Source organism: Seriola dumerili, unplaced genomic scaffold (genome assembly GCF_002260705.1).
Source record: "Seriola dumerili isolate Sdu_G_001 unplaced genomic scaffold, Sdu_1.0 BDQW01000550.1, whole genome shotgun sequence".
Lineage (NCBI taxonomy): Eukaryota > Metazoa > Chordata > Actinopteri > Carangiformes > Carangidae > Seriola > Seriola dumerili.
In genome coordinates, this window is record NW_019174805.1 from 1,917,223 (window position 1) to 1,927,766 (window position 10,544).

Sequence of the window (10,544 nt, forward strand, 5' to 3'; positions counted from 1 at the left end):
GTTTTTTGGCGTTTTTATGCCTTACTATACTATGACATTTTATGCCTTACTATACTATGACGTTTTTTGGCGTTTTTATGCCTTACTATACTATGACGTTTTATGCCTTACTATACTATGACGTTTTTTGGTGTTTTTATGCCTTAGTATACTATGACATTTTATCCCTTACTATAATATGACGTTTTTTGGCGTTTTTATGCCTTACTATACTATGCCATTTTATGCCTTACTATACTATGACGTTTTTTGGTGTTTTTATGCCTTAGTATACTATGACATTTTATCCCTTACTATAATATGCCGTTTTTTGGCGTTTTTATGCCTTACTATACTATGCCATTTTATGCCTTACTATACTATGACGTTTTTTGGTGTTTTTATGCCTTAGTATACTATGACATTTTATCCCTTACTATAATATGCCGTTTTTTGGCGTTTTTATGCCTTACTATACTATGCCATTTTATGCCTTACTATACTATGACGTTTTTTGGTGTTTTTATGCCTTAGTATACTATGACATTTTATCCCTTACTATAATATGCCGTTTTTTGGCGTTTTTATGCCTTACTATACTATGCCATTTTATGCCTTACTATACTATGACGTTTTTTGGTGTTTTTATGCCTTAGTATACTATGACATTTTATCCCTTACTATAATATGCCGTTTTTTGGCGTTTTTATGCCTTACTATACTATGCCATTTTATGCCTTACTATACTATGACGTTTTTTGGTGTTTTTATGCCTTAGTATACTATGACATTTTATCCCTTACTATAATATGCCGTTTTTTGGCGTTTTTATGCCTTACTATACTATGCCATTTTATGCCTTACTATACTATGACGTTTTTTGGTGTTTTTATGCCTTAGTATACTATGACATTTTATCCCTTACTATAATATGCCGTTTTTTGGCGTTTTTATGCCTTACTATACTATGCCATTTTATGCCTTACTATACTATGACGTTTTTTGGTGTTTTTATGCCTTAGTATACTATGACATTTTATCCCTTACTATAATATGCCGTTTTTTGGCGTTTTTATGCCTTACTATACTATGCCATTTTATGCCTTACTATACTATGACGTTTTTTGGTGTTTTTATGCCTTAGTATACTATGACATTTTATCCCTTACTATAATATGCCGTTTTTTGGCGTTTTTATGCCTTACTATACTATGCCATTTTATGCCTTACTATACTATGACGTTTTTTGGTGTTTTTATGCCTTAGTATACTATGACATTTTATCCCTTACTATAATATGCCGTTTTTTGGCGTTTTTATGCCTTACTATACTATGCCATTTTATGCCTTACTATACTATGACGTTTTTTGGTGTTTTTATGCCTTAGTATACTATGACATTTTATCCCTTACTATAATATGCCGTTTTTTGGCGTTTTTATGCCTTACTATACTATGCCATTTTATGCCTTACTATACTATGACGTTTTTTGGTGTTTTTATGCCTTAGTATACTATGACATTTTATCCCTTACTATAATATGCCGTTTTTTGGCGTTTTTATGCCTTACTATACTATGCCATTTTATGCCTTACTATACTATGACGTTTTTTGGTGTTTTTATGCCTTAGTATACTATGACATTTTATCCCTTACTATAATATGCCGTTTTTTGGCGTTTTTATGCCTTACTATACTATGCCATTTTATGCCTTACTATACTATGACGTTTTTTGGTGTTTTTATGCCTTAGTATACTATGACATTTTATCCCTTACTATAATATGCCGTTTTTTGGCGTTTTTATGCCTTACTATACTATGCCATTTTATGCCTTACTATACTATGACGTTTTTTGGTGTTTTTATGCCTTAGTATACTATGACATTTTATCCCTTACTATAATATGCCGTTTTTTGGCGTTTTTATGCCTTACTATACTATGCCATTTTATGCCTTACTATACTATGACGTTTTTTGCCTTACTATAATATGAGGTTTTTTGGCGTTTTTATGCCTTACTATAGTATGATGATTTTGGGCGTTTTTATGCCTTACTATACTATGACATTTTATCTCTTCCTATACGATGACTTTTTTTGGCGTTTTTATGCCTTACTATATTATGACTTTTTTGGTGTTTTCATGTCGTAATATACTATGACATTTTATGCCTTGCTATACTATGACGTTTTTTGGAGTTTTTATGCCTTACTTTACTATGACTTTTTTTGACTTTTTTGTTTCTTATTATACTATGATTTTTTTTTACTTTTCCGTGCCTTATTAAACCATGACGTTTTATGCCTTACTATACTATCACATTCTATGCCTTAACAGACTATGATGTTTTTATGCCTAACTATACTATAACGTTTTCATTGTCATATTATACTTTGATGAATTAATACCTTAATATAGTATGACTTTACTATGACTTTATGCCTTACAGTTGTAAGACGTTTTTGTGATTTATTCTGATATTTAAAATACATACATTCTTATGCACACATACAGATAGATAGATAGATAGAAAGATAGATAGATAGATAGACAGATAGACAGATATTTTATTCATCCCCTAGGGGAATTTCAGGTGTCCAGCAGCTCATAAGTATTAACAACAATAACAGTATTGATAATAATATCTAATGATAAACAATAATTTAGTTAAATTAGTACAGTTCTTGAGCCACCTTTGGCTGAGGTGTTATATGATGGCAGTGGGCGCAGAGGATCTACCGAACCTCTCTGTTGTGCAGTACAATGAGACGTTTGCTGCACCTGTAGCTGCTTCTCTGCCCTACAAGAATGTTTTGTAGAAGTTGGTTGGTATATCCAAGATGGCCTCCAGTTTACAATGCATGTGTCTGTCAACAACAGTCCAGAGTAAGTCCAGACTCCTGCCAAGTACAGACCCAGCTTTTTTGTGCAGCATATATTACATACTGAGCACACACTGCAATATTCGTCAACATAGTTACAATAGTACAGTAAAAGTATTTCCTGTAGTTGTAATGTCACAGTACAAGTACTTCCTATAGTTACAGTATCACAGTAAAAGTACCTCATGTAGTTGCAAAATCACAGTAAAAGTACTTCATGTTCTTACAGTATTGCAGTAAAAGTACTTCATGTAGTTACAGTATCGCAGTGAAAGTACTTCCTTTTGTTACAGTATTGCCGTAAAAAAGTACTTCATGTAGTTACAGCATCACAGCAAAAGTACTTCCTGTAATTTCAGTATTGCAGTGAAAATACTACCTGTAGTTACAGTATTGCCGTAAAAGTACTTCATGTAGTTAAAGTACTGCAGTGAAAGTACTTCCCATATACACAGTATTGCAGTTAAAGTACTTCCTGTAGTTACAGAAATGCAGTAAAAGTTTTTTCTTGTATACACAGTATTGCAGTAAAAGTACTTCCTGTAGTTGAGTATATGTATTTATTGATTGATATTTGGTAATATGATGATTAACACCTGGACTGCTGCAGCTTTATTCCCTTTGACATTTCTCTGTTTGTTTTCATGTCCTCACATAAACTGCCGTGTCATTAAACCATCTGTCCTCTGTCCTAATGAAGATGAATGTAACTCCTCCTTCCAGCAGGGGGCAGCCACACCTTACTGTTGTCCACAGCTCTTCATGTTTCCTGTTGAATCTCGCTGCTGAAAAATTAATATTTGTCTTTATTCAGTTTGATGAGTGAATTTATCCCCTTTTTCTTCCAGCGTCTGTCACATCTCAGCACCCAGAGGCCTCTCTCAGATTACAATCGCCACAGGCAACTCACCATTATAATTTCTAATTACTATAATTATTACAGACGCTTCAGGGGCAAAATCTTTATCTCGCTCATGTGTAGCTGTCACACAGTCACAAACCACAAAGAAAAATCTGCCTTTTCTTCCGACTAACGGCATAATTAAGGAAACGGTGAATGAAGTCTTCAGAGGCTTCTGGTGCAGGAAGGTTCAGGACGTTCATCATCATTCAACACATCTTTACAGGTGCGCTGCTTAACATTACAACACCACTGTAAAACATAAGATTAAATATGAATATTAAAGGTATAAAACAGTGACACCACAGGGGATTTACGATATTTAATGACTGAATATCTCAGATGTAGTTTCAGAGCCTGCAGGAATATTAGATTTTTATTTAGTTGATGTTCAGACCACCATGACCTGATAAATACCTGATAGAGAATTTCAATTTAATTTAATATTATGAGAATGCGTCATGGAGAGACAAAATGAAGTTGTTCTTGATTCAGCATAACTTTTCATCTTCATGTCACTAGTGTAGTTTTGAATTTACCCTTCACACTCTCAGTTTGGAATTAGTTCCTTTTTCATCTTGGACTGAGATACTACACAGCTACACAGCATTATACGTTCTTCTTCTGTTCTTTCCTTCAATGCTTTTTAGGTAGATAAAGGAGTCTCACTGTAAAAACAGCTGTGTCCGCGAAGGCCGAACCGAGATGAGACGGTCTGGCGTACGTAGGAATTCCATTTCCAATTCCATCCTGTCGCCTAGCAACCTTGACAATGTAACTTTTTGGAACGGAAAATGTTGTGGTGGAAAGTAACTAAGTACATTTACTCAAGTACTTCGATACAGTTTTGAGTTTTGCTGCTACTTTATACTTCTACTCCACTTCATTTCACAGGCAAAAGCTTATTGCTGCAGTACATATAGAAAACATCTTATAGAATACATTGGTAAACATTAAATGGTGGCTGGTTACCTTTTAGGCTTTTACATAAGTCCAGTATCTAGTTGAAGCTCCTTCACATTTCAGACTTATTTGTTAGCAGTTTAACAAAAGAGACATGTCCCCTCTCAACTTATCACACATTTTTAATTTTAATTACTGTTCTAATTATCCAACATTTCACCAAAAAAAATCAAAGATTAAAGAAGCTAAAAAGTAATTTTTGTATCAGAACTTTAGTGTTTTATTTTCTTTCCTCTCTAATTAATCGTTTCCTGACTCCTCAGATTTATCTAGTGACCCCTTGGAGGGGCCCGACCCTCAGTTTGGAACAGCCTTTTAATTACCTGGGAGTGAAGCAGCCCTGGGGGGTGAACTCTTCAAGAAGAGAAAAACATTCTCGAGTTTGGGTTTCAAAAACTGTTAAATAACCATTAACATTTCTAATGTTACAATAATTGATGAAAGAAATTCATAAAGTTAAATCTAATCTCTAACTGAGAAGTGTCTCTCACCTCATCAACACCCTCCCACAGCAGTTTTTACACCCAATTATAAAACAAATTAATTATGAAACAAGCCCAAATTTCTTACTAAACAGTGAGCTTTGAATTTTTATAATTTGCATGTAATATTTGCTATTAGAGGCAGTGAAAGCCTAAAGTCTCCTCCTGAGGCAGCTCATAGTTCAGGTTTTTGTGACAGATGTGTCAGACAGATGTGTTTGGGAGCCTCTGGAATAAACTAGCTGTATAAAGTAATTAAAATGCTGCTGAAGTTAAGAGCATTGATGAGTCAGTATTTGTACTTTTACTTAAATCGGATTATAAATGCGGGACTAGAAGTATTTTTACATCAATGTATTGAGGCTTTTACTTGAATAAAGGATCTGACTACTTCCTCTCCTCTAAACCTCAGTAATGCGACCAGCTACTGGCTAAATACTGAACTCCAACCTTGAACTGCACTCATTACACTAAACTCTAACGTTTTCTCCTCAGGATGAACTGTAATAACTCTGGTGATTCTGACTTTTTAATCCCGCACCACTGTGAGGTTGGTATTTGTGCTTTTGAGTGAAATGTCCAAATCTATTGAACTGATACAGATATCCAAAGTCCCCACAGGATGTCTCCTACTGACTGTTTTTCTGCTGCACCATCATCAGACCAAAGTGTTGTGTTGTCCAACATTGTGGTTTGTGACCAAATACCTGAAAAACTACATTCCCATCAGCCTCAGCTGCTCTTTGTGCTTGGTTTTAAAAAGCAAATATTAGCATGTTGACATGCTAAATTAAGATAGTGAACATGGTAATCAATATACTAAACATCAGCATGTTAGCATAGTTGTTATGAGCATGTTAGCATACTGACGTTAGCAGTAGGCTAAGTGAACTAAGTGACAGTCTTGTTTTGACCTCAGAGGCCGTGAATTTATTCTGCCAGTGTTAAAAATATTACTTCTTAACGTACATTAAGGCCTTTTTAGACAAAATGGTGATTTCTTCTTCAGTGCAGGAAATTCTGGAAGGTCTGCTTTCACCTGAATGCAGCACGGTGTGAGCTCTCATGTGGGCGGAGCCTGTGTATTTAGACATGGGGAGGACCAAGGGTTAACGTGCTCCCAGAACCAAAACAAGGAACAAAGAAACTCCAACACTCCACTGTATCTTTACATGTTGCTGTGTTATTGTTTAAAATCTCATGTAAAGAAGAGAGAGAGAGAAATGTTGGGGCTCGTTTACTTGTTCACAGGTGCCACTTGATTCAATCCACCTCAACTTCTTTGTCTTTGTCTGAATGTTTCAGGACAAAGATGGCGGCCGAGTGGTAAACAGTCACCCTCCAACTCTGAGAGGATCATATTGTAATAATGATAAAAAAAATATATATATATACTGAAGGTTAATAAATGGTTCCAATCACACAGAGATTAAAGGTTCAGGTCATGGAAAACTCCAGGTTTCTACTTTCCCATGCTCATCTGCTTGTGATGCTCAGAGGAAGTTCACTGACCAGCGAGTCGAGATCTGCGGGCTTTATCAGACTCCACGTGGCCAAACTTCAGAGGCCCCGGTGAAGGTGGAGAATCGTGGACTCCTTGATCTGCGTTACTCAGGGAGATTAGAGGCGAGCCGGAGAGTTCAGTCGTGTTGTCTTTGCCCTGGACTCGGTTGGTTCACGGCTCAGATGTGAAACGGTTCATAAAAACGCAGTTTGTTCTGCCTCTTCTGAGTCTGGGATTCCTGACTCACGCAGCGGCTTTTAGGATTTCAGCCTGACAGTGGGCAGCAAGGTTCAAAGTGAAAGGCCTGCGAGTGTTTGAAGTGAATAAATTGAGCTGAAGACATTTTGAAAAGAACTATTCTCCAAAGCTACACAGATACACATTCAGAGAAGGGTTTATTTAGACTGAATACATTTGGGATGTTTGAGACTGTTACTTACAGCACAGCACCGCTCTTGTCTTATTCTGTGTCTGACCGGTTGTTTTAAGTTTTAATTAAAGGGCCTCAAAGACTCAAAATACATAAAAGTGTGTGCAGTTCTTAAATAAAGTTTGTCCATGAGTAAATAAAAAAGTTTTGATCTTCTGTGTTTCAGAGTTTGTGAAAAGCTTCACTATATTTCCACCACACAATCTCTTCTGTGTTGTACACAATACAGCCAAAAGTATGTGGACGCCTGAACATTACAGCCACCTGTGGTGTTAAGCTCCCACAGCCTCCGCTCTTCTGGTTCCAGTCTTTCCATCAGGTCTTGGAACCAGCTGCTGGGATTCGCTCCCACTCAGACACATTAGACATTCAGTGAGGTCCAACATTGATACTGGGTGAACTGGGAACACCATTTCTTATGGATTTGGCTTTGTGCACGTGGGGAAGTGTCAGGTTGAAGCAGGAAGGAAACAAACTGCTGACACAAAGTGGGAAGAATATAAACCATATGTTGCAACATGAAGTGGAGCCACGTTTGTGCAAGTAACGGTCTCCTGTCAACCTCCAAACCCAGATTCATCCATCAGCCACATGCAGCATGCCTCACTGCGGTGTGCTTTAATGCCTCGGGATACTCCCACTAAACTAGTTCATGCACTGAGTCTTTGGGTCAAGTCAACAGCTGACTGACCTGCCGTCATAACCTCCAGCTTCTCTCACCTTTGACGCTCCGCAAAAAACTTTACGCAAAGCCACAGCCTCTGCAGAAACTGGCTCTAAACATTGTGTTTTGTTCCTTCGTGGAGAAAGGAAGCTTTAGCTTGATACTTCCCAGCTGTGGATGGATGACTGAGTGGGCACCTGGTCCAGAGCCTCAGTTTGAAGTGACTTTTATTTGTTTGAAAGTCACAGAGTTCAGTTCCAAGTCACACAGCAAACACAAAGACAGACAAAAGAAACAAAGGCAGAGTGGCTTTGTGTTTCCCTCAGTCTGGGGGTCCGTGCCCTCGTCCCAGAGTTACAGCTAAAAAACTCTGATTTTCAGTGGAGTACTCCTTCACGCTTCAGTCCTGTGGCTTTTGCTTTCTACACTTTGCACTGCAGAATACTTCATGCTTGCAATGCTCACAAATCTGGAGGCCCCTGTGGTGCAGCTGTTGAAGAGGCGCTCACTGTTTGATAAACTCTCTCCATCCAAAGCAATACAGCAGCTTCACGTCCCCCATTTTCACTGTTTATAGCTCCGGGGGGAACAAACGCTCTGACCCCGACAGCGCCTCGCTCCACTTCCTGAGCCGCAGACCTTCTTCCTCCTTAGCAGAAACACATCTCTCTCTTTTTTTTTTTACAGGTTGGAGATCATCTCCTCCAGTCAGAATAGAAAAGTCAGAGTTCATCTTCTACCTAAAGCTTGAAAAATCACTTTACATCTTTTTTTCCTCTGCTGAGTCTTCCTCCTGCACTTCCTCTAATTATCTCTGGAGTACTGAGCATTCGAATCCAACCCACCTCCTCCCTGGTACCTTAAACCTGGTGAACCCAACACTGACATATCATCACCATGTGAGGATGGATCTCAGTCCGGTGTTCCTTCTCTTTTAGCTCCGTGTTTGGTCTCCACCAGCTCCACCACCAACGACAGTGTTATGAGATTATCATTAAAACTAGTGGTTCCCAACCTGTGGACCGTGACCCACTGATGAGCCACGAAGGTATTGAGAGATGGGCCGACAAATCATTTGCAAAAACAGCTGAATTTTGGTTCAATTTTAATATAGAAAATACAAATAAAAAACCTGTACCATTAATCCTTTTATAAACTACAGACACATGACACAACAAAAGCTGTTGGAGGCTGTTCACCGGCTGTTAGCACCGGGGCGAACACTCCCAAAAGTATGATGGGTATTTTTTATGTTTTCTTCCCCAGTCTGCTCGAACGCAGCAGCGGCCATGTTTTCATTAAAGGCTCTAAAACATATTTACAGCCTCAGCACAATAACCACAAAGGGCTGGTGTTTGTCTCTCAGATTAATCCACTCGGAGTAAGAGTGTAAATTAAAACAGAAGATCCAAAGTGAGTGTTTGAGTGAGTCCGCTCTTTATTTCCTCCCGCAGGGTCGGACTGCGGGTCGTCTCTACACGGGCGCAGAGGCAGACGCCCTGAGGAAAACACAAACAGGATATGAAACGTGTCAGCCGACTCCAAACAGCACATTTGTTAATTACCCTGTATAACCTTCCACAAATTGCTTGTTGTTGCCACAGGTGCTGGAGATAGCCCAGGTCGGAGTGGTGCTCCCTCTGCAGGAGTAGGAGTGTTGAGAAAGGGGGGTGGGGGTGGGGTGGGGAGGTGGCGGTGTTGTAATACACAGCGTCTGAATGCTGAGCAGCTTATCGGCCCGACCACACCATCACTCTCTCAGCAGGACTTTGAGCTGCTGAATTGAGTTTTTTTAATTGGTTCTGCTGCGTTCCAGGAACCCGCCGCAGGAGCAGCCACGTCGCCTCATTTTGAAAAACAGCCTGCTGGGGACCCGGCGTGTTGATACTGTCGACACCCAGCTGAGAGGTTCACTCCGTCAATAGTGGGGTCCGTTTAGCTGACACAGGTTCAGTCTGGGGGCAGAGTAATGAAGGAGAGTGCTGTCATGCAGTTACAGGCTGGATGGGATTTATTATTAACTGAGGATTAATGTTAATATTTCATTTAAAATATTTGAGATCTTTCTGTCAGGTTTGGGTCAGCTCTGGATCTTAACATCCCTCAAATGCATCTACCACTAACTCCTTCTACTATACAAGGCCTGGTGATAACAACACTGCTGCTAATACTATTACTATTGCTATACAAATAAAATAAATCTGGATGATTTAGTTTAGCATCAGTATCTCCTCTCAACTTCAAATTCTTTAAGGTTTTAGACAGAAAGCATGAGGCAACACGACGGTGTAGACAGTCAATGTACAGACTGTTCAGGAGGTGGAGCGGGTCGCCCACTAATCAGAGCTCCTGCAATGTGTGTGAATGGGTGAACGTGGCATGTGTTGTGAAGCGCTTTGAGCCGTCTCTAAGACTCGAAAAAACACAGTGTAAATACAGTTTATTTTCCAATGCAAATTTACCCGACGCAGAAAAGAAATGAGGCAAGGACGAGTCAACACACTCGGTTGTTTGTTTCTGGCTCGTGTAAAGGAAACGTTCATGCAGTTGGTTTATTGGGTGGTTGGATTCAGCGTGAACTGTACAAACAACCTAACACTTAAATTCATGTCAATCACACAAGGCGATAAACAAATGATGCTCTGAGTGTTTGTGGCTTCCTCTGTCTTTCTCGGAGCAGCAGTGTGTTTTTTTAGATTTCCACCACGTCAGTCCAGACTGAAATTGAGAGACCT